We start from the raw sequence: 22,121 nt of genomic DNA on the forward strand, positions 1-22,121 counted from the left end.
CTAGCGCCAAAAGCCAATGGATTTGGAATGTGGTCAGTCTGAGGATATGTTTTCTTGTATCCTCAACAAAGTTGAGGGGTCGGACAAGATTTTAAAAGAAATGAAAGAAGATGAGTCGACCCTTAGCCAGATTGTAACCTCTCTTTCAATATCGATCAACCTGTTGGAGATCCAAATGGGTCATATCTAAATTAACTTGAACTTAAGACAGTAAGGGGGTTTGCGTGGACTTGCATCGGGCCGCAATGTTAGCTAAGGTCCTCCCTGGGAGGCAACCAAACTTTTATTTTTCTTTCTTTGTTAATTTTGAAATAATGGTGTGTTGAATGTGCAGGTCAAAGTGGGGAAAGGTGTTGAAAAGTGCAGGTTGGAGAACTAAAGGTCCACTCAGCGCGTCACCGAAGATGTGGACAAGCCTGACCTTGACCGCCGTTAGACTGAAGAGAATTTTTAATTGGAGTTTGTAAAACACGACGGGTCCAAGAGCAACTTGGTGAATCATCGACCAGGTCGGTGTTCGCTAATTAGTCAGACGTTTGGTCCCCCACAATAACTGGAGGTCTTGTAAAACTCAGTGTAGCAAGTGATCACTCGGCGTGTCACCAATTAGGTCGGCAAGCACGATGAATGTCACCTACTGGGCGAGAATCAGACGGTTTTTAAAATTCCAAATGTTTAAACTTCCAACTCTTTCACTTTCCCTCAGTTTTGAACATCTTAAACTCACACCCTCAATTTCCCTATATTTTTGCATTCCTATCGTATTTTAGTCGTTGATTTGTAGTTGGAATACTTTGGTGCCTAGCATGTCAATCTTTATTAAGTCATCATTAAAAGTTGGTTTTCCAATCCCTAAGTTTTTTTTTAGAATTTTGTACTCATTTGCAATGATTTTATCTTAGTGATGTGTTCTAGGCCTCTCTGATTTTAATTGTTGTTGTGTATGCATGTTTTAATTTGATAGGGCCCGCAATGTTTTTAATGATTGAATTATCATAATTTTATGCCTTAATATTGGTTAGTTTGTGGGTTTGTGCTTGCATGTTCTTGGGTCTAGTCGGGTGAAGTCTAAGTAACCCGTAGTTGTGCCGAATGAGTAATTTTTCCCAATGATAGAGCGGGTGACATCATTCTTAAGGGCATATGTCATCAAATTGCTAAATTTGGCAAAATCGGGAGAAGTCTGACTATCCTGGGGTAATGGGTTTATTGGGTACGAGATTAATTTAATTTGTGCATGCTTAGATTTTGTTTTCAGGGGTTGCATGGATGAATTTTCGAAGTTTGGTTAAAAGTAGGCACGTTGGGTCATTTGGTGAGCTGGGTTGAACTCGACGAACCACTCGATGGTTCGCTCATGTTCCCTATATTGCCTTTAATTCCATGCTAAATAAGTATTTGGGGTTTGTAACTTTTAGAGAGAAGCTTGAGGTCGCCCAAAGCACTCGGCGACTCGCTGAAAGCCCTTGTTGATTGCCCTTAGTCTTCGCCCTTAAACTTTAAAATAAATTGTATATTTTGACGAGCTAACCTTGCTTGCTGAATACTGTCAGCGATTCACCGAAAGACATTCCCATCGCCGACATGCCAAATATTTCTGCGATTTTAGAGCCAATCTTTTCGGCGAGCCCGATCAAGCTGACCAAACTGATTTGGCTACTCGCCGACCGGATCGGCGAGCCTTCTCGTATGTCCTCCACACAAGCGCAAAAAGCCAAAGGATTTGGAACGTGGTCGGTCTGAGGATATACTTTCTCGTATCCTCGACAAACTTGAAAGGTCGGACAAGATTTTAAAAGAAATGAAAGAATATGAGTCGACCCTTAGCCAGACTGTTAACTATCTTTCAATATCGATCAAGCTGCTGGAGATCCAAATGGGTCAGATCTCATCTCACTTGAACTAAAGACAGTAAGGGTGTTTTCCTAGTGATATTATGGCTAACCGGAAGAATGAGGTTTAAGTGTGGACTTGCTTGATGCCGCGAATTTAGCTAAGGTGCTCAATGGAAGGCAACCCAACTTTTATTCTTCTTTCTTTGTTAATTTTGAAATAATGGTGTGTTGAATGTGCAGGTCAAAGTGGGGGTAAGGTGTTGAAAAGTGCAGGTTGGCAAACTAAAGGTTCAGTCATCGCGTCACTGAAGATGTCGACAAGCCAGACCTTGACCGTTGTTAGAATCAAGAGAATTTTAAATTGGAGTTTGAAAAACACGACGGGTCCAAGAGCAACTTGGTGAATCGCCGACCAGGTAGGCGATCACTAATTAGTCTGTCGTTTGCTCCCCCACATTAACTGGAGGTCTTGTAAAACCTGGTGTAGCAAGTAATCACTCGGCGTGTCACTGATTGGGTTGGCAAGCACGACTAATGTCACCTAATTGCGAGAATCAGATGGTTTTTGAAAGGCCAAATGTTTAAAGTTCCAACTCTTTCAGTTTCCCTCAGTTTTGAACATCCTAAACTCACACCACCCGCACTTTTATTCCCTATACTTTTCCATTCCTATCGTATTTAATAGTTGATTTGTAGTGGGATTACTTTATCGCCTAGCATTTCAATCTTTATTAATTCAGCATTAAAGGTTGGTTTTCCAATCCCTAATTTTATTTTTTGAATTTTGTACTCATTTGTAATGAATTTATCTAAGTGATGTGTGCTAGGCCTTTCTGATTATATATGTAGTTGTGTAAGCATGTTTGAATTCGATATCCTTGCTCGTGATGTTTTTAATGATTGAATTATTGTAATTTATGCCTTAATATTTGTTAGTTTGTTGGTTTGTGCTTGCATGTTCTTGGGTCTAGTCGGGTGAAGTCTAAGTTACCTGTAGTTGTGCCGAATGAGTAATTTTCATAATAATAGAGCGGGTCAAATCATTGTTAAGGGCATATGTCATCAAATGGCCAAATTAGGCAAAACCGTGAGAAGTCTGACTATCCTGGTGTAATGGGTGTATTAGGTACGAGCTTAATTTGATTTATGCATGCTTAGATTTTGTTTTCAGGGGTTGCATGGATGAATTTTAGATGTTGGGTTGAAAGTAGGCTCGTTGGGTCATTTGGTGAGTTGGGTTGAGCTCGCCGAACCACTGGATGGTACGCTCAAGTTCTCCATCTTGCCTTTAATTCTATGCTAAATAAGTATTTGGGGTTTGTAACTTTTGGAGAGAAGCTTGAGGTCGCACAAAATACTCGGCGACTCGCTGAAAACCCTTTTTGATCGCCCTTTGTCTGCGCCCCTAAACCTTAAAATAAATTGTATCTTTCGACGAGGTAATCCTTGCTTGCCGAATACTGTCAGCGATTCACCAAAAGGCATTCCCATCGCCGATATGCCAATTTTTTATTCAATTTTAGAGCCAAATGTTTCGGCGATCCCGATCTAGCTGACCAAAGTGATTCGGCTACTCGCCGACCGGTTCGGCGAGCCTTCTAGTATGTCATCCCCACGACCGCCAAAAGCCAAAGGATTTGGAAAGTGGTCGGTTTGACGATATTTTTTCTCGTATCCTCAAAAAACTTGAAAAGTCGGACAAGATTATAAAATAAATGAAAGGATATGTGTCGCCCCTTAGCCAGACTGTTAACTCTCTTTCAATATCGATCAAGCTGTTTGAGATCCAAATGGGTCATATCTCATCTCACTAGAACTCAAGACAGTAAGGGGGTTTTCCTAATGAGACTATGGCTAACCCTACGAATGAGGTTTAAGTGTGGACTTGTGTCATGCCGCGATTTTAGCTAAGGTGCTCAATGGGAGGCAACCCAACTTTTATTCTTCTGTCTCTGTTAATATTGCAATAATGGTGTGTTAAATGTGCAAGTCAAAGTGGGGAAAAGTGTTGAAAAGTGCAGGTTGGCGAACTAAAGGTCCAGTCAGCGCGTCGCCGAAGATGTCGACAACCCTGACCTTGACTGCCGTTAGACTAAAGAGAATTTTAAATTGGAGTTTGTAAAAAATGACAGGTCCAAGAGCAACTTGGTGAATCGCCGACCAGGGCGACGATCGCTAATTAGTCCGTCGTTTGGTCCCCCACATTAACTGGAGGTCTTGTAAAACTCGGTGTAGCAAGTGATCACTAGGTGTGTCATTGATTGGGTCTACAAGCACAACTAATGTCACGTAATGGGCGAGAATTAGACGGTTTTTAAAAGGCCAAATGTTTTAACTTCCAACTCATTTACTTTCCCTCAGTTTTGAACATCCAAAACTCACACCCGCACTTTAGTTCCCGATATTTTTCCATTCCTATCGTATTTAATAGTTTATTTGTAGTGAGATTACTTTTCCGCCTAGCATTTCAATCTTTATTAAATCAGTATTAAAGATTGGTTTTCCAATCCCTAATTTTATTTTTTAATTTTTTTTTACTCTTTTGCAATGATTTTATGTTAGTGATGTGTGCTAGGCCTCTCTAATTATATATGTTGTTGTGTAAGCATGTTTTAATTCGATATCCTTGCCCGTAATGTTTTTAATGATTTAATTATCGTTATTTTATGCCTTAATATTGGTTAGGTTATGGGTTTGTGCTTGTATATTCTTTGGTCTAGTAGGGTGAAGTCTAAGTAACCTGTAGTTGGGCCGAATGAGTAATTTTCCCAATGATAGAGTGGGTGACATCATTCGTAAGGGCATGTGTCTTCAAATGGCCAAGTATGGCAAAACTGGGAGAAGTCTGACTATCCTGGGGTAATGGGTGTAATTGGTACGGGCTTAATTTGACTTGTGCATGCTTAGATTATGTTTTCGAGGGTTGCGTGGATGAATTTTAGAAGTTGGGTTGAAAGTAGGCACGTTGGGTCATTTGGTGAGCAGGGTCGAGCTTGTCGAACCACTCGACGGTTCGCTGAAGTTCCCCATCTCACCTTTAATTCCATGCCAAATAAGTATTTGGGTTTTGTAACTTTTAGAGAGAAGCTTGAGGTCGCCCAAAGCACTCGACGACTTGCTGAAAGTCCTTCTTGATCGCCTTTTGTCTGCACCCCTCAACCTTGAAATAAAATGTAACTTTAAAAGAGCTAATCCTTGCTTGCCGAATGTTGTCGGTGATTTACCAAAAGTCATTTCCTTGGCCGACAAGCCAAATTTTTCTGAGCTTTTAGAGCCAATCCTTTCGACGAGCCCGATGTAGCTCGATAAAGTGATTCGTTTACTCGCCGATAGGTTCAGCTAGCCTTCTCGTATGTCCTCCCCACCAGTGCCAAAAGCCAAAGGATTTGGAAGGTGATCGGTCTAAGAACTGGAGGTCTTGTAAAATTTGGTGTGGCAAGTGTTCACTCGGCATGTTACCGATTGGGTCGGAGATCACGACTAATATCACATAATGGGAGAGAATCAGAATGTTTTTAAAAGGCCAAACGTTTAAACTTCCAACTCTTTCACTTTCCCTTAGTTTTGAATATCCCAAATTCACACCCGCACTTTAATTCACTATATTTTTGCATTACTATCGTATTTTAGTTGTTGATTTGTAGTGGGATTACTTTGCCACCTAGCATTTCAATCTTTATTAATTTGGCATTAAAGGTTGGTTTTCCAATCTCTAGGTTTATTTTTAGAATATTGTACTCATTTCCAATGATTTTGATCTTAGAGATGTGCGCTAGGCCTCTCTAATTATAATTGTTGTTGTGTATGCATGTTTAAATTCGATATCGGTGTAGCAAGTGATCACTCGGGGTATCACTGATTGGGTCGGTAAGTACGACTAACGTCACATAATGGGCGAGAATCAGATGGTTTTTAAAAGGCCAAATGTTTAAACTTCCAACTCTTTCACTTTCCCTCTGTTTTGAACATCCAAAACTCACACCCACACTTGAGTTCCCTATATTTTTCCATTCCTATCATATTTAATAGTTAATTTGTAGTGGGATTACCTTGACGCCTAACATTTCAATCTTTATTAATTCGGGATTAAAGGTTGGTTTTCTAATCCCTAATTTTATTTTTTGAATTTTGTATTCATTTGCAATGATTTTATCTTAGTTGATGTGTGCTAGGGCTCTCTGATTATATATATTTGTTGTGTAAGCATGTTTTAATTCGATATCCTTGCCCATAATGTTTTTAATGTTTGAATTATTGTAATTTAATGCCTTAATATTGATTAGTTTGTGTGTTTGTGCTTGCATGCTCTTGGGTCTAGTCGGGTGAAGTCTAAATAACTTGTAGTTGTGTCGAATAAGTAATTTTCCCAACGATAGAGCGGGTGAGATCATTCTCAAGGGCATATGTTATCAAATGTCCAAGTTTGGCAAAACCAGGAGAAGTCTGACTATCCTGGGCAATGGGTGTAATGGGTACGACCTTAATTTGATTTGTGCATGCTTAGATTTTGTTTTCAGGGGTTGCGTGGATGAATTTTATAAGTTGGGTTGAATGAAGGCACGTTGGGCCATTTTGTGAGCATTGTCAAGCTCGTCGAACCACTCGACGATTGATCGAAGTTCCCTATCTCGCCTTTAATTCCATGCGAAATAAGTATTTGGGTTTTGTAACTTTTAGACAGAAGCTTGAGGTAGCCGAAAGCACTCAGTGACTCGCTAAAAGTCCTTCTTGATCGCCATTTGTCTGCGCCCCTGAACCTTCAAATAAATTGTAACTTTCGACGAGCTAATACTTGCTTGCTGAATGCTGTCTGCAATTCACTGAAAAGCATTACCATCACCGACAAGCCAAATTTTTCTGAGCTTTTAGAGCCAATCCTTTCGGCGAGACCGATCTAGCTCGCTAAAGTGATTCGCCTACTCTTAGACAGGTTAGGCGAGCCTTCTCGTATATCCTCCCCACGAGCACCAAAAGCCAAAGGACTTGGAAGGTGGTCGGTCAGAGGATATGATTTCTCCTATCCTTTAAAATGTTGAGGGTTCCGACAAGATTTTAAAAGAAATGAAAATGGATGAGGCGACCCTTAGAAAGGTTGTTACCTCTCTTTCAATATCGATGAAGCTGTTGGATGTCCAACTGGGTTATATCTCATCTCACTTGAACTCAAGACAGTAAGGGGGTTTGCCTAGTGATAATCTGGCTACCCCAAGAATGAGGTTTAAGTGTGGACTTCCGTCGTTCCGCGATTTTAGCTAAGGTGCGCCCTACGAGGAAACCCAACTTTTATTTTTCTTTCCTTGTTAATTTTGAAATCATAGTGTGCCGAATGTGCAGGTCAAAGTGGGGAAAGGTGTTGAAAAGTGCAAGTTGGCGAGCTAAAAGGCTAGTCGGCGCGTCGCCGAAGAGGTCGGCCAGCCCGACCTAGACCGCTGTTAGACTCAAGACAATTTTAAATTTGAGTGTGTAAAACTTGACGAGTCCAAGAGCAACTTGGTGAATCGCCGACCAGGTCGGCGATCGCTATCAAGTCAGCCGTTTGGTCACCCACATTAACTGACGGTCTTGTAAAACACGGTGTGGCAAGTGATCACTCATCATGTTACCGATAGGGTTGGAGATCACGACTAATGTCACATAATGGGTGAGAATCAGACTGTTTTTAAAAGGCCAAATGTTTAAACTTCCAACCCTGTCGCTTTCCCTCAGTTTTGACCAGCCCAAATTCACACCTACACTTTAGTTCCCTATATTTTTGCATTCCTATCATATTTTAGTCATTGATTTGTAGTGGTATTACTTTGGCACCTAGCATTTCAATCTTTATTAATTCGGCATTAAAGGTTGGTTTTCCAATACCCAAGTTTATTTTTAGAATTTTGTACTCATTTGCAATGAATTTATCTTAGTGATGTGTGCTAGGACTCTGTGATTATAATTATTGTTGTGTATGGATGTTTGAATTCAATATCGTTGCCCGTAATGTTTTTAATGATTGAATTATCGTAATTTTATGACTTAATATTGGTTAGTTTGTGGGTTTGTGCCTGCATATTCTTGGGTCTAGTTGGGTGAAGTCTAAGTAACCCGTAGTTGTGCCGAATGAGAAATTTTCCCAATGATAGAGCGGGTGAGATCATTCTTATGAACATATGTCATCAAATGGAAGAATTTGGCAAAACAGGGAGAAGTCTGACTATCATGGGGTAATGGGTGTATTGGGTACGACCTTTATTTGATTTGTGCATGCTTAGATTTTGTTTTCGGAGATTGCGTGGATGAATTGTAGAAGTTGGGTTGAAAGTATGCAGGTTGGGGTCGTTTTGTGACCTTGGTCGAGATCGCCGAACCACTCGATAGTTCACCGAAGTTCCCCAGCTCGCCTTTATGTCCATGCCAAATAAGTATTTGGGTTTTGTAAATTTTAGAGAGAGGCTTGAGGTCGCCGAACGCACTCGGCGATTCGCTGAAAGTCCTTCTTGATTGCCATTTGTTTCCGCCCCTGAATCTTAAAATAAATTGTAACTTTCGACGAGCTAATCCTTTCTTCCCGAATGCTATCGACGCTTCACCGAAAGGCATTCCCATCACCGACATGCTAAATTTTTCAGAGATTTTACAGCCAATCCTTTCGGCGAACCCGATCTAGCCCGGCAATGTTATTCGGCTACTCCCCGACCGGTTCGACGAGCCTTCTCGTATGTCCTCCCCAAGAGCGCCAAAAGACAAAGGATATGGAAGGTGGTCGGTCTAAGGATATGCTTTCTCATATACTCATCAAAGTTGAGGGGTCCGACATGTTTTTAACAAAAATGAAAAAAGATGAGTCGACCCTTAGCTAGACTGTTACCTCTCTTTCAATATCGATCAAGGTGGTAGAGATCCAAATGGGTCATATATCATCTCACTTGAACAAAAGAAAGTAAGGGGGTTTGCCTAGTGATACAATGGCTAACCCTAAGAATGAGGTTTAAGTGTGGAGTTGCGTCATGCCGCGATGTTAGCTAATGTGCTCCCTGGGAGGCAACCAAACTTTTATTTTTTTTTCTTTGTTAATTTTGAAATAATGGTGTGTTGAATATGCAGGTAAAATTGGGGAAAGATTGTGAAAAAGTTTAGGTTGGCGAGCTAAAAGTCCAGTCGGCGCGTCACCGAAGAGGTCGGCAAGCACGACCTAATCCACCGTTATACTTGAGACAATTTTAAATTGGAGTTTGTAAAACTTAGTGAGTCCAAAAGCAACTTGGTGAATCGTCGCCCAGGTCGGCGATCGCTAATTAGTCAAATGTTTGGTCCCCCACATTAACTAGAGGTCTTGTAAAACTATGAGTAGCAAGTGATCACTCGGCGTGTCACTTATTAGGTCGGCAAGCACGACGGATGTCACCCACTGGGAGAGAATCAGACAGAATTTAAAATTCCAATTGTTTAAACTTCCAACTCTTTCACTTTCGCTGAGTTTTTAACATCTCAAACTCACACCCACACTTTAGTTCCCTATATTTTTGCATTCCTATCGTATTTTAGTCATTGATTTGTAGTTGGATTACTTTGGTGCCTAGCATGTCAATCTTTATTAATTCGGCATTTAAAGTTGGTTTTCCAATCCCTAATTATTTTTTAGAATTTTTTACTCATTTGCAATGATTTATATCTTAGTGATGTGTTCTTGGCCTCTCTGATTATAATTGTTGTTCTGTATGCATGTTTGAATTCGATATCCTTGCCCGTAATGTTTTTAATGATTGAATTATCGTAATTTTATGCCTTAATATTGGTTAGTTTGTGGGTTTGTGGGTTTGTGCTTGCATGTTCATGGGTCTAGTCATGTGAAGTATAAGTAACCCGTAGTTGTGCCGAATGAGTCATTTTCCCAATGATAGAGCAGGTGACATCATTCTTAAAGGCATATGTCATCAAATGGCCAAACTTGGCAAAACCGGGAAAAGTCTCACCATCCTGGGGTAATGGGTGTATTGGTACGAGCTTAATTTGATTTCTGCATGGTTAGATTTTGTTTTCGGGGGTTGCATGGGTGAATTTTAGAAGTTGGGTTTAAAGTAGGCACGTTGGGTCATTTAGTGAGCTGGGTTAAGCTCGCCGAACCACTCGACGGTTTGTTCAATTCCCCATCTTGCCTTTAATTCCATGCTAAATAAGTATTTGGGGTTTGTAACTTTTGGAGTGAAGCTTGAGGTCGCTAAAAGAACTCGGCGACTCGCTGAAAATCCTTCTTGATCGCACTTTGTCTGCGCCCCTGAACCTTAAAATAAATTGGAACCTTCGACGAGCTAATCCTTGCTTGCCGAATACTGTCCGCGATTCACCAAAACGCATTCCCATCGCCAAATTGCAAAATTTTTCTAAGATTTTAGTGCCAATCCTTTTGGCGAGCCTGATCTAGCTGACCAAATTGATTCGTCTACATGCTGTCCGGTTAGGAGAGTCTTCTCGTATGTCTTCCCACGAGCGCCAAAAGCCAAAGGATTTGGAAGGTGGTCGGTCTGAGGATAAGCATTCTCGTATCCTCAACAAAGTTGAAGGGTCGAACAATATTTTAAAAGAAATTAAAGAATATTAGTCGACCCTTAGCTATACTGTTAACTCTCTTTCAATATCGATAAGTTGTTGGAGCTCCGAATGGGTCATATCTCGTCTCACTTGAACTCAAGACAGTAAGGGGGTTTGCCTAGTGATACTATGGCTAACCCTAAGAATGAGGTTTAAGTGTGGACCTGCATATGCCGCGATTTTACTTAAGCTGGTCTATGGGAGGCAACCTAACTTTTATTCTTCTTTCTTTGTTAATATTGAAATAATTGTGTGTTGAATGTGCATGTGAAAGTGGGGAAAGGTGTTGAAAAGTGTAGGTTGGCGAATTAAAGGTCCAGTCAGCGCGTCGCCGAAGATGTCGGCAAGCCCGTCCTTCACCGCCGTTAGACTCAACAACATTTTAAATTGGAGTTTGTAAAACAGGACGAGTCCAAGAGCAACTTGGTGAATTGCCGACCAGGTCGGCGATCTCTAATTAGTCCGTTGTTTGGTCCCTCACATTAACTGGAGGTCTTGTAAAACTCGGTGTAGCAAGTGATCAGTCGGTGTATCACTGATTGGGTCGGCAAGCACGAATAATGTGACCTAATAGGCGAGAATAAGACGGTTTTTAAAACTCCAAATGTTTAAACTTCCAACACTTTCACTTTCCCTCAGTTTTGAACATCCAAAACTCACACCCACAATTTAGTTCCCTATATTTTTCCATTCCTATCGTGTTTAACAGTTGATTTGTAGTGGGATTACTTTGCCGCCTAGCATTTCAATCTTTGTTAATTCGGCATTAAAGGTTGGTTTTCCAATCCCTAATTTTATTTTTAGTATTTTGTACTGATTTGCAATGATTTTATCTTAGTTGATGTTTGCTAGGCCTCTCTGATTATATATGTTGTTGTGTAAGCATGTTTTAATTTGATATCCCTGCCCGTAATGTTTTAAATATTTGAATTATCGTAATTTTATGCCTTAATATTGGTTAGTTTATGGGTTTGTGCTTTCATGTTCATGGGTCTAGTCGGGTGAAGTATAAGTAACCCGTAGTTGTGCCGAATGAGTAATTTTCCCAATGACAGAGCGAGTGACATCATTCTTAAAGGCATATGTCATCAAATGGCCAAGTTTGGCAAAACCGGGAGAAGTCTGATTATCCTGGGGTAATGGGTGTAATGGGTACAACCTTAACTTGATTTGTATATGCTTTCATTTTGTTTTTGGGGGTTGCGTGGATGAATTTTAGAAGTTGGGTTGAAAGTCGGCACGTTGGGTCATTTGGTGAGCTGGGTTGAGCTCGTCGAACTACTCAACATTTCACCGAAGTTCCCCTACTCGCCTTTAATTCCATGCCAAATAAGTATTTGGGTTTTGTAACTTTTATAGAGAAGGTTGAAGTCGCAGAAATCACTCAGCGACTCGATGAAAGTCCTTCTTGATCGCCACGTGTCTGCGACCCTGAACCTTAAAATAAATTGTAACTTTCGACGAGCTAATCCTTGCTTTCCGAATGATGTCGGTGATTCACCGGATGGCATTCCCATATGCAACAAGCCAAATTTTTATGAGCTTTTAGAGTGAATCCTTTCGGCGGGACCGATCTAGCTCGCTTAAGTGATTCACCTACTCTAGACAGGTTCGGCGAGCCTTCTCGTATGTCCTCCCCACGAGTGTCAAATGCCAAAGGGTTTTGAAGGTGGTCGGTTTGAGGACATGCATTCTCGTATCCTCAACAAAGTTGAGGGGTCCGATAAGATTTAACAGAAATGAAAAAATATGCGTCGACCCTTAGCTACACTGTTACCTCTCTTTCTATATCGATCAAGTTGTTGGACATCCAAACGGGTCATATCTCATCTCACTTGAACTCAAGACAATAAGGGGGTTTGCCTAGTGATACTATGGCTACCCCAAGAATGAGGTTTAAGTGTGGACTTCCGTCTTTCCGCAATGTTAGCTAAGGTGCTCCCTGGGAGGCAACCCAACATTTATTTTTATTTCCTTGTTAATTTTAAAATAATGGTGTGTCAAATGTGCAGGTGAAAGTGGGGAAGGGTTTTAAAATAATGGTGTGTCAAAAGCACTCGGCGACTCGTGGAAAATCATTATTGATTACCCTTTGTCTGCGCCCCTAAACCTTAAAATAAATTATAACTTTCGACGAGCTAATCCTTGTTTGCCGAATATTGTCCGCGATTCACCCAAAGGCATTCCCATCGCCAAAATACCAAATTTTTCTGAGATTTTAGTGCCAATCCTTTTGGCGAGCCCGATCTAGCTGACCAAAGTGATTCGTCTACACGCCGATCGGTTAAGCGAGTCTTCTCGTATGTCCTCCCCACGAGCGCCAAAAGCCAAAGGATTTGGAAGGTGGTCGGTTTGAGGACATGCTTTCTCGTATCCTCAACAAAGTTGAGGGGTCCGACAAGATTTAACAGAAATGAAAAAATATGAGTCGACCCTTAGCTACACTGTTACCTCTCTTTCAACATCGATCAAGTTGTTGAAGATCCAAATGGGTCATATCTCATCTCACTTGAACAAAAGAAAGTAAGGGGGTTTGCCTAGTAATACTATGGCTAACCTTAAGAATGAGGTTTAAGTGTGGACTTGCGTCGTGCCGCGATGTTAGCTAATGTGCTCCCTGGGAGGCAACCAAACTTTTTTTTTTTTCTTTCTTAATTTTGAAATAATGGTGTGTTGAATATGCAGGTAAAATTGGGGAAAGGTTGTTAAAAAGTTTAGGTTGGCGAGCTAAAAGTCCAGTCGGCGCGTCACCGAAGAGGTCGGCAAGCACGACCTAAACCACCGTTAGACTCGAGACAATATTAAATTGGAGTTTGTAAAACTCAGTGAGTCCAAGAGCAACCTGGTGATTGGTCGCCCAGGTCGGCGATCGCTAATTAGTCAAACGTTTGGTCCCCCACATTAACTAGAGGTCCTATAAAACTAAGTGTAGCAAGTAATCACTCGGCGTGTCACCTATTAGGTCGGCAAGCACGACGAATGTCACCTACTGGGCGAGGATCAGACGGAATTTAAAATTCCAACTGTTTAAACTTCCAACTCTTTCACTTTCGCTGAGTTTTGAACATCTCAAACTCACACCCACACTTTAGTTCCCTATATTTTTGCATTCCTATCGTATTTTAGTTGTTGATTTGTAGTTGGATTACTTTGGTGCCTAGCATGTCAATCTTTATTAATTCAGCATTAAAAGTTGGTTTTCCAATCCCTAAGTTTTTTTTTAGAATTTTCTAGGCCTCTCTGATTATAATTGTTGTTGTGTATGCATGATTGAATTCGATATCCTTGCCCGTTATGTTTTTAATGATTGAATTATCGTAATTTTATGCCTTAATATTGTTTAGTTTTTGGGTTTGTGCTTGCATGTTCTTAGGTCTAGTCAGGTGAAGTCTAAATAACCCGTAGTTGTGCCGAAAGAGTAATTTTCCCAATGATAGAGTGGGTGACATCATTCTTAAGGGCATATGTCATCAAATGGCGGAAAATCTTTCTTGATTGCTCTTTGTCTGCGCCCATAAACCTTAAAATAAATTATAACTTTCGACGAGCTAATCCTTGCTTGCCGAATACTGTCCGCGATTCACCAAAAGGAATTCCCATCGCCAAAATGCCAAAGTTTTCTAAGATTTTAGTGCAAATCCTTTTGGCGAGCCCGATCTAGCTGACCAAAGTGATTCGTTTACACGCCGACCGGTTAGGAGAGTCTTCTCGTATGTCCTCCCCACGAGCGCCAAAAGCCAAAGGATTTGGAAGGTGGTCGGTCTGAGGATAAGCTTTCTCGTTTCCTCAACAAAGTTGAAGGGTCGAACAAAATTTTAAAAGAAATGAAAGAATATGAGTCGACCCTTAGCTATACTGTTAACTCTCTTTCTATATCGATAAGCTGTTGGAGATCCAAATGGGTCATATCTCGTCGCACTTGAACTCAAGACAGTAAGGGGGTTTGCCTAGTGATACTATGGCTAACCCTAAGAATGAGGTTGAAGTGTGGACCTGCGCATGCCGCGATTTTACCTAATCTGCTCCATGGGAGGCAACCTAACTTTTATTGTTCTTTCTTTGTTAATATTGAAATAATTGTGTGTTGAATGTGCATCTGAAAGTGGGGAAAGGTGTTGAAAAGTGTAGGTTGGCGAACTAAAGGTCCAGTAAGCGCGTCGCTGAAGATGTCAGCAAGCCCGACCTTCACCGCCGTTAGACTCAACAACATTTTAAATTGGAGTTTGTAAAACACGACGAGTCCAAGAGCAACTTGGTTAATTGCCGACCAGGTCGCCGATCACTAATAAGTCCGTCGTTTAGTCCCTCACATTAACTGGAGGTCTTGTAAAACTTGGTGTAGCAAGTGATCACTCGGCGTATCACTGATTGGGTCAGCAAGCACGAATAATGTCACCTAATGGGCGAGAATAAGACGGATTTTAGAACTCCAAATGTTTAAACTTCCAACTCTTTCACTTTCCCTCAGTTTTGAACATCCAAAACTCACACCCACACTTTAGTTCCCTATATTTTTCCATTCCTATCGTATTTAATAGTTGATTTGTAGTGGGATTACTTTGCCGCCTAGAATTTCAATCTTTGTTAATTCGGCATTAAAGGTTGGTTTTCCAATCCCTAATTTTATTTTTAGAATTTTGTACTAATTTGCAATGATTATATCTTAGTGATGTGTGCTAGGCCTCTCTGATTATATATGTTGTTGTGTAAGCATGTTTTAATTTGATATCCCTGCCCGTAATGTTTTTAATGTTTGAATTATCGTAATTTTATGCCTTAATTTTGGTTAGTTTGTGGGTTTGTGCTTGGTTGTTCATGGGTCTAGTCGGGTGAAGTATAAGTAACCCGTAGTTGTGCCGAATGAGTAATTTTCCCAATGATAGAGCGGGTGACATCATTCTTAAGGGCATATGTCATAAAATGGCCATGTTTGGCAAAACCGAGAGAAGTCTGACTATCTTGGGTTAATGGGTGTAATGGGTGTAATGGGTATGACCTTAATTTGATTTGTTCATGCGTAGATTTTGTTTTCGGGGGTTGCGTGGATGAATTTTAGAAGTTGGGTTGAAAGTATGCATGTTGAGTCCTTTGGTGAGCTGGGTCGAGCTCGTCGAACCACTCGAAGGTTCACCTAAGTTCCCCATCTCGCCATTAATTCCGTGCCAAATAAGTATTTGGGTTTTGTAACTTTTAGAGAGAATCTTGAGGTCCCCAAAAGCACTCAGTGACTCGATGAAAGCCTTCTTTTTCGCCATGTGTCTACGACCCTGAAACCTAAAATTAATTGTAACTCTCGATGAGCTAATACTTGCTTGCCGAATGCTGTCAGCGATTGACAGAATGGCATTCCCATCGCCAACAAACCAAATTTTTCTTAGCTTTTATAGACAATCCTTTCGGCGGGCCCGATCTAGCTTGCTAAAGTGATACACCTACTCGCAGATAGGTTCGGCGAGCCTTCTCATATGTCCTCCCCACGAGCGTCAAAAGCCAAATGAGTTTGAAGGTGGTCGGTTTGAGGATATGCTTTCTCCTATCCTCAACAAAGTTGAGGGGTCCGACAAGATTTTAAAATAAATGAAAGAAGATGAGTCGACCCTTAGCCAGACCGTTACCTCTCTTTTTATATCGATCAAGTTGTTGGCGATCCAAATGGGTCATATCTCATCTCACTTGAACTCAAGACAATAAGGGGGTTTGCCTAGTGATACTATGGATACCCCAAGAATGAGGTTTAAGTGTGGACTTCCGTCTTTCCGCAATGTTAGCTAAGGTGCTCCATGGGAAGCAACCCAACATTTATTTTTCTTTCCTTGTTAATTTTAAAATAATGGTGTGTCAAATGTGCAGGTGAAAGTGGGGAAGGGTGTTGAAAAGTGCAAGTTGGAGAGCTACGCGTCTAGTTGGCGCGTCGCCGAAGAGGTCGGCCAGCCCGACCGAGACCGCCGTTAGACTCAAGACAGTTTTAAATTTTAGTTTGTAAAACTCGGCGAGTCCAAGAGCAACTTGGTGAATCGCCGACCAAGTCGGCGATCGCTATCAAGTCAGCCGTTTGGTCACCCACATTAATTGGAGGTCTTGTAAAATTCGGTGTGGCAAGTGATCACTCAGAATGTTGCCGATTGTGTCGGAGATCACGACTAATGTCATATTATGGGCGGGAATCAGACTGTTTTTAAAAAGCCAAATGTTTAAACTTCCAACTCTTTCACTTTCCCTCAGTTTTGAACATCCCAAACTCACACGCACACTTTAGTTCCCTATATTTTTGTATTACTATCGTATTTTAGTTGTTAATTTGCAGTGGGATAACTTTGCCACCTAGCATTTCCTTCTTTATTAATTCGGCATTAAAGGTTGGTTTTCCAATCCCTAAGTTTATTTTTAGAATTTTGTACTCATTTCCAATGATTTTGATCTTAGAGATGTGCGCTAGGCCTCTCTAATTGTAATTGTTGTTGTGTATGCATGTTTAAATTTGATATCCTTGCCCGTAATGTTTTTAATTAGTGAATTATCGTAATTTTAATCCTTAATATTGGTTAGTTTGTAGGTTTGTGATTCCATGTTATTCGGTCTAGTCAGGTGAACTCTAAGTAACCCGTAGTTGTGCCAAATGAGTAATTTTCCCAATTATAGAGCTGGTGACATCATTCTTAAGGGCATATGCCATCAAATGGCCACATTTTGAAAAACAGTGGAGAAGTATGACTATCCTCGGGAAATGGGTGTAATGGGTAGGAGCTTAATTGGATTTTTACATGCCTAGATTTTATTTTCGGGGGTTGCGTGGATAAATTTTAGAAGTTTGGCTGAAAGTAAGCACGTTGGGTCAGTTGGTTAGCTGGGTCGAGCTTGCCGAACCACTCGACGGTTCACCGAAGTTCCCATGTCGCCTTTAATTCCATGCCAAATAAGTATTTGGATTTTGTATCTTTTGGAGAGAAGCTTGAGGTCACCGAAAGCACTCGGCGACTTGCTAAAAGTCCTTCTTCATCGCCCTTTGTCTACGCCCCTGAACCTTAAAATAAATTGTAACTTTCGACGAGATAATCCTTGCTTGGGGAATGATGTCGTTGATTCACCGAAAGGCATTCCCATCGCCGACATGCCAAATTTTTCTGAGATTTTAGAGCCAAACCTTTGGGCGAGCCCGATCTAGCTTGTTAAAGTGATTCGGCTACTCGTCGACCGGTTAAGCGAGCCCTCTCGTATGTTCTCCCCACGAGCACAAAAAGCCAAAGGATTTAGAAGGTGGTCGGTCTGAGGATATGCTTTCTCGTATCCTCAACAAAGTTGAAGGGTCAGCAAGATTTTAAAAGAAACGAAAGAATATAAGTCGACCTTTAGCCAGACTGTAAAATCTTTTTCAATATCGATAAGTTGTTGGAGATCCAAATGGGTCATATCTCATCTCAATTGAACTCAAGACAGTAAGAGGGTTTGCATAGTGATACTATGGCTAACCCTAAGACTGAGGTTTATGTGTGGAATTGCTCATGCCGCGATTTTAGCTAAGGTGCTCAATAGGAGTCCACCCAACTTTTATTCTTCTTTCTTTGTTAGTCTTGAAATAATGGTGTGTTGAATGTGCAAGTCAAAGTGAAGATTTTATTTTCGGGGGTTGCATGGACAAATTTTAGAAGTTTGGATGAAAGTAAGCACGTTGGGTCAGTTGGTTAGCTGGGTCGACCTTGCCGAACCACTCGATGGATCACCGAAGTTCCCCATGTCGCCTTTAATTCCATGCTAAATAAGTATTTGGGGTTTGTAACTTTTGAAGTGAAGCCTGAGGTCGCTAAAAGTAGTCGGCGACTTGCTGAAAATCCTTCTTGATCGCACTTTGTCTGCGCCCCTGAACCTTAAAATAAATTGTAACTTTCGACGAGCTAATCCTTACTTGCCGAATACTGTCCGCGATTCACCCAAATGCATTCCCATCGCCAAAATGCCAAGTTTTTCTAAGATTTTAGTGCCAATCCTTTTGGTGAGCCCGATCTAGCTGACCAAAGTGATTCGTCTACACGCCGACCGGTTAGGAGAGTCTTCTCGTATGTCCTCCCCACGAGCACCAAAAGCCAAAGGATTTGGAAGGTGGTCGGTCTGAGGATAAGCTTTCTCGTATCCGCAATAAAGTTGAAGGGTCGGACAAGATTTTAAAAGAAATGAAAGAATATGAGTCGACTCCTAGGTATACTGTTAACTCTCTTTCAATATCGATAAGCTGTTGGAGATCCAAATGGGTCATATCTCGTTTCACTTGAACTCAAGACAGTAAGGGGGTTTGCCAAGTGATACTATGGCTAACCCTAAGAATGATGTTTAAGTGTGGACCTGTGCATGCCGCGATTTTAGCTAAGCTGCTCCATGGGAGGCAACCCAACTTTTATTCTTCTTTTTTTGTTAATATTGAAATAATGGTATGTTGAATGTGCATGTGAAAGTGGGGAAAGGTGTCGAAAAGTGTAGGTTGGCGAACTAAAGGTCCAGTCAGCGCGTCGCCGAAGATGTCGGCAAGCCCGACCCTTCACCGCCGTTAGACTCAACAACATTTTAAATTGGAGTTTTTAAAATACGACGAGTCCAAGAGCAACTTGGTGAATTGCCGACCAGGTCGGCGATCACTAATTAGTCCGTTGTTTTGTCCCTCACATTAACTGGAGGTCTTGTAAAACTCGGTGTAGCAAGTGATCACTCGGCGTATCACTGATTGGGTCTGCAAGCACGAATAATGTCACCTAATGGGCGATAATGAGATGGTTCTTAAAACTCCAAATGTTTAAACTTCCAACTCTTTCACTTTCCCTCAGTTTTGAACATCCAAAACTCACACCCACTCTTTAGTTCCCTATATTTTTCCATTCCTATCGTATTTAACAGTTGATTTGTAGTGGGATTACTTTGCCGCCTAGCATTTCAATCTTTGTTAATTTGGCATTAAAGGTTGGTTTTCCAATCCCTAATTTTATTTTTAGAATTTTTTACTGATTTACAATGATTTTATCTTAGTGATATGTGCTAGGCCTCTCTGATTATATATGTTGTTGTGTAAGCATGTTTTAATTTGATATCCCTGCCCATAATGTTTTTAATGTTTCTATTATCGTAATTTTATGGCTTAATATTGGTTAGTTTGTGGGATTGTACTTGCATGTTCATGGGTCTAGTCGGGTGAAGTATAAGTAACCCGTAGTTGTGACGAATGAGTAATTTTCCCAATGATAGAGCGGGTGACATCATTCTTAAGGGCATATGTCATCAAATGGCCAAGTTTGGCAAAACCAGAAGAAAACTGACTATCCTGGGGTAATGGGTGTAATGGGTACGACCTTAATTTGATTTGTATATGCTTAGATTTTGTTTTCGTTGGTTGGGTGGATGAATTTTAGAAGTTGGGTTGAAAGTAGGCACGTTGGGTCATTTGCTGAGCCGGGTCGAGCTCGTCGAACCACTCGACGGTTCACTGAAGTTCCCCTACTCGCCTTTAATTCCATGCCAACTAAATATTTGGGTTATGTAACTTTTATAGAGAAGGTTGATGTCGCAAAAAGCACTCGGCGACTTGATGAAAGTCCTTCTTGATCGCCATGTGTCTGCGACCCTGAACCTTAAAATAAATTGTAACTTTCGACGAGCTAATCCTTGCTTGCCGAATGTTGTCGGCGATTCACCGGATGGCATTCCCATTTGCAACAAGCCAAATTTTTCTGAGCTTTTAGAGTGAATCCTTTCGGCGGGCCCGATCTAGCTCGCTAAAGTGATTCACCTACTCGCAGACAGGTTCGGCGAGCCTTCTTGTAAAATCCGACAATTTAAAATGAATATGAAGAAGCTTGAAATTGGAAGTAGTCATTTTTGAAAAAAAATTCAGAATATGGAAATTCGGCCAAGTGTGGAAATCAGTGAGTTTTTGGCCAACTTTGAGCACTCATAACTCCTAGCTCAGGATGATCCAGGAGTAGTTCCAGTTATGTTTGGAAAGCCCTTGGAACGATCTTTCCAACGCCACCGAGTTTGCTCGATTCTGAGTTCGTATGTGCAAGTTATGCCCTTTGAAAGTTGGGCAGTTGCCAGGTAGTCCGTCCGGAAATTTAAGGGCATTTTGGTCTTTTCAAAAATCATTTCTTTTGAGGTTATATTGTTGTGTTAGGCTGATTGTGGATAATTTTTGTTCCATTTTAAAAGTGTAAGAGTTAGGGTTCTTGAGTGAAGAAGAGAAGAAGAGAGAAAGAAGAGAAGAAGAAGAAGAAGTGGGAGCTAGGGTTGTGGATGCAAGACGTTTTCTTCATCAAATTTCTTGGGGTATCTTAGTAAAGGTATGGGAGTTCTTTATCTAGGGCAAGCTATCACCCTAGAGCCAATTTAAAATGGTTTTCAGCTTTTCCAAAGTTTGTGAAAAAGCCTAATTTCTACTCAAACTCATGGGTTCTTGCATGAAACGATTTCAAATGATAAGTTATGATATTATTGATGTTTATTTGATGCTTTAAGATGAAAAACTCTATGAATCCTTGTATTCTATAAAACCCCAAAATGTGTTTATGAAATGGGTCTAATTCTATAAATTCAAAGTTGATGGAATTATGTGTAAAGTGAATTGTATTGATATCTCTTGTGTTGTTTAATGTTTATTCATGATTAATTGTTGCTAATGGGTGAATTAAGGGTGGTAAGCCTTATGAGTGAAGTATTGGTGATTGCTTGGATTTTTGGTGATTTTGGCTATGGCTTTGAATTATGGTAAGAAAGCTTGAACTCTCTTTATTGAATTAATTGTTGTTGGTAGGTTGAATCCACCTTTGGTTGAAGTGTTATATCTTGTTCTTGTGTGGTATTATTGTGAATTGTAGCCATGAAGGCATTGGGGAAGTTGTTGCATAATGTTGGAATATTGTATTATTGTGAATTGAGGCCTTGGAGGGCATTATATGAGTGTTATTGTATAGTTATATTATTATATATGAATGAGGCTATATGTAAAGTCCTATATGAAGCTATATGTAAAGTTTTGTGTGAAGCTATATGTGAAGGTATGATGTGAATGAGTTTCATATGAAGCTATATGTGAAGGTATGATGTGAATGAGTTTTATGTGATCTTGTGATGATCCTATGTAAAGTGGATAGCATTGTGAGTTAAAGTATGATTTCTGATGATGTATATATGAAATGATGTTGGATTATGAAGTATCCTTAAATGAAAATGTTGTGACTTGGTTGGTAGACTTAAGTGTCCCTCTTTGTTACTTAAAGTCTTGAATGCATGAATGTGTGAAATGGGCAGAACTAAGAAATGGTGCCCTTTCTATAAATGCTAAAAGAGGAATTCTAGGCCAAGACTTGAATCGGCAAAACTAAGAAATTGTGCCCTTTCATAAGTCTAGCTTTCCTAAGTAAATGTAAAACCATGAAATCGGTAGACCTAATGGTGGTAGCCCTTCTCATGTGTGAAATGATGAACCTTGGACCGGCAGGCTTAAGGCACCCTTAATGAAAAATCGGTAGGCCTAAGGCACCCTTCCAGGGGGATTTAATGAGCTATCCTTATGAACCTTGATTGGCCATGACTAAGAAATGGGGCCTTTCTTGGGAAGAGGTACTATGAGTTGGTTGAACTAGAAAAGGAACCTTCTCTAAGTACATATGTGATTGAATACTCTATGGGAAACAAGGCTAGCACCGAGTGGATGTGGATAGGAAGGTGGCCTAGTTGAGTATG

General features: G+C 40.7%; 1 protein-coding gene across 2 annotated transcripts in view; it reads right to left on the reverse strand.

Annotated features, from left to right (window-relative positions):
- The window catches only part of LOC125821752 (uncharacterized), a 1,137,236-nt gene that overhangs the window by 449,892 nt on the left and 665,223 nt on the right, over positions 1–22,121 (reverse strand). The gene's annotated exons all lie outside the window — the stretch shown is intronic.

Source organism: Solanum verrucosum, unplaced genomic scaffold (assembly GCF_900185275.1).
Source record: "Solanum verrucosum unplaced genomic scaffold, falcon-dt-bn FXZP01000210.1, whole genome shotgun sequence".
NCBI lineage: Eukaryota > Viridiplantae > Streptophyta > Magnoliopsida > Solanales > Solanaceae > Solanum > Solanum verrucosum.